Raw genomic sequence first — 2346 nt, 5'->3', positions numbered from 1 at the left:
GCAACAAGCAATAAACAAATGACATTTCAGTCATTGTTGGTTCAGTTTCATGCTTAAAATCACTTCTATTTCGTGCGTAACTCCTAACCTAAAAGAAGTAACCAAGTAGTTTAACCATGATATAGGCAGTTATTATCTTCTGATCAAATAACAAATAAGAAAAAATTTAATTTAAACAAATTATCTAATATGTAAGCCACGTTAAAGTCTCCTAATGAGATGTAATTAATGAAAAAGATAAACAATGAGAACTATCCACTAACATACTAATCTTGTACTGAAAATTATGCAACAAAAATCACACACACCAACTAATTGTATACCATTGCAACCTCTGAAGCAAATAGATATTCGTATATAGGGAAAAAAAGTAGAAAAGATAGGTATAGGGTTGCTCATATTCTATGGGTGTAAAAGAGTCTGTCATGCCGTGGCAACAGCATTCAGTACGAGGAATTATTTTATAATCATCGCAACCCCAACCTTACTTTTTCACAATTTAGCCATGAAAATACATCGAAACCAATTAACCAAAAAAACGAAAGCATCAGAAAAATCACAAATTCAATCGAAGAAATGAGACATAAAAATGTGTTTAGCTGTGAATTCTAAGTTTACAGAGTATTCGGCGATTTATTGGCATTTATAGACGAAGAACGGTGACGAAGTGACGGCTTCACAAAAACCCTAAAACACTTGAGATTGTGTGCGAGCTCATATTCTCAAGGCCCAGCTAGTAACTTTATGGGCTTTTCCCCTTTTTGGGCTTCAAGGTTATTCACCTTGGCCCGTATTTACAATTTGATTGACATCCTCTGATACACAAGATTTTTACCTAAACAGCCGGTCCTATTCATTATTTATCATTTTTAGTCGGTATACTTATATATAATTATATACATATATATTATATGTATGTCAATTAATTTTTAATTTAAATGGTTAGGTAGATAACTATTTAGATTAATTCTTCTATACCTTAATGGAAAATAGAAAAAAAAAAAAACAAGCATATAAGTAGTGGCAGAGATACCTTGCTATGAAGAGTAACATTCTACACCATTTTGCCAAAAAAGTTCACTATATATTTATAAATAAATTTTTTAAATAATTTTTTATAGGGAAGTATAGTATTAAAACTTTCACAAGCTCTGCCTCGAAATCTCATACAAACCTAAGTTTTGAATTGTTATAGTGTCTTGTGCAAAATATATCCTGCATGAGTCACGTATATATAAGTTAGAACATAAATTCAAATTCCGCTATATTTGAACCTTAGGACTCTTAAATTCAACACTTTCTACCTTAACTTGTTAACCAATAGACTAACTCTCGTTAGTGCTGTATGGGCTAAAAAGTTGTCATTATTATATGTGAGCTTAATCACTATTAACAAATCCTTCGAAAGTTGCCACATGCGGTGGCGAAGCCATTCATCGGCAAGGGGAGTCAATTGATACTCCTTCGTCGGAAATTATACTGTGTAAATGCATTAAATTCTTAATTTTATATGTATATACTATACGTTCACTCCCCTTGATTTTTTCGTATGCTTACTTATTTATATTTTGACTCCCCTTAGTTAAAATTCTGACTCTGCCATTGGCCACATGTCATCAATCTGATATGAACGAAGGATAAAGGCGAGGTCGAGAACCCAGCGGAGGTAGAGGACGAGGACGAGTAATCCCTTTAGCAGATTAGTAACGCCAAGTTTTAGAAAGAAAACTTTAAAGAGAATATTCCAGTGAATATTTCTCGGATATGTACTATTAGGGTTTTTTTTGGCCCATATGCCCTTACAAATAGAAAGATATGTAGTTAAAAGAGGGGATTGGACAATCATTATACAAAACAACACATTGATATTCTCTGAAGATTCTTACTTTTTTATACACATACAAAATACATCTTTTCTTCAGATCATGATCTAACTTTTCTCCCATGATCTAAGGAGAATCCGAATATTCAAAGACGCATCAATCATTTATCATTGCCGGAAAGAATATCAAAGAATCTCACCCTTTCCGGGTGGCTCACGTGCTTTAATTTATTTAAATGCTATCCATCGCTATTTATTGTTATTTAATGCTACCTCCTTTATTTTTGAATCGTTGATGTCACGACCCGAAATTTTCACCTTCGGACAGTGATGGCGCCTAACATTTTACTTGCTAGGCAAGCCAACGTTAGAATAACATTATCCATTTTTAAAATAATTTTAAGTTTATTAATAACAAGAAAGCAAATGCGGAAGCAATTTTGAAATAATCCATAATAATAACGATGTCTAAATACCATCCCAGAATTGATGTCATAAGTACACGAGCTTTTAGAATAAATACA

General features: G+C 32.7%; 1 non-coding gene across 1 annotated transcript; it reads right to left on the bottom strand.

Moving 5' to 3' along the window:
- Nucleotides 1-389: 389 nt before the first annotated feature.
- On the bottom strand, nucleotides 390-480 carry LOC142167748 (small nucleolar RNA snoR8a). Its single transcript, XR_012697834.1, has one exon. It is a non-coding gene; the product is annotated as a small nucleolar RNA snoR8a (small nucleolar RNA).
- Nucleotides 481-2346: the final 1866 nt, after the last annotated feature.

Source organism: Nicotiana tabacum, chromosome 12, assembly GCF_000715075.1.
Source record: "Nicotiana tabacum cultivar K326 chromosome 12, ASM71507v2, whole genome shotgun sequence".
Lineage (NCBI taxonomy): Eukaryota > Viridiplantae > Streptophyta > Magnoliopsida > Solanales > Solanaceae > Nicotiana > Nicotiana tabacum.
This window is presented reverse-complemented; position numbering and strand designations above follow the sequence as displayed.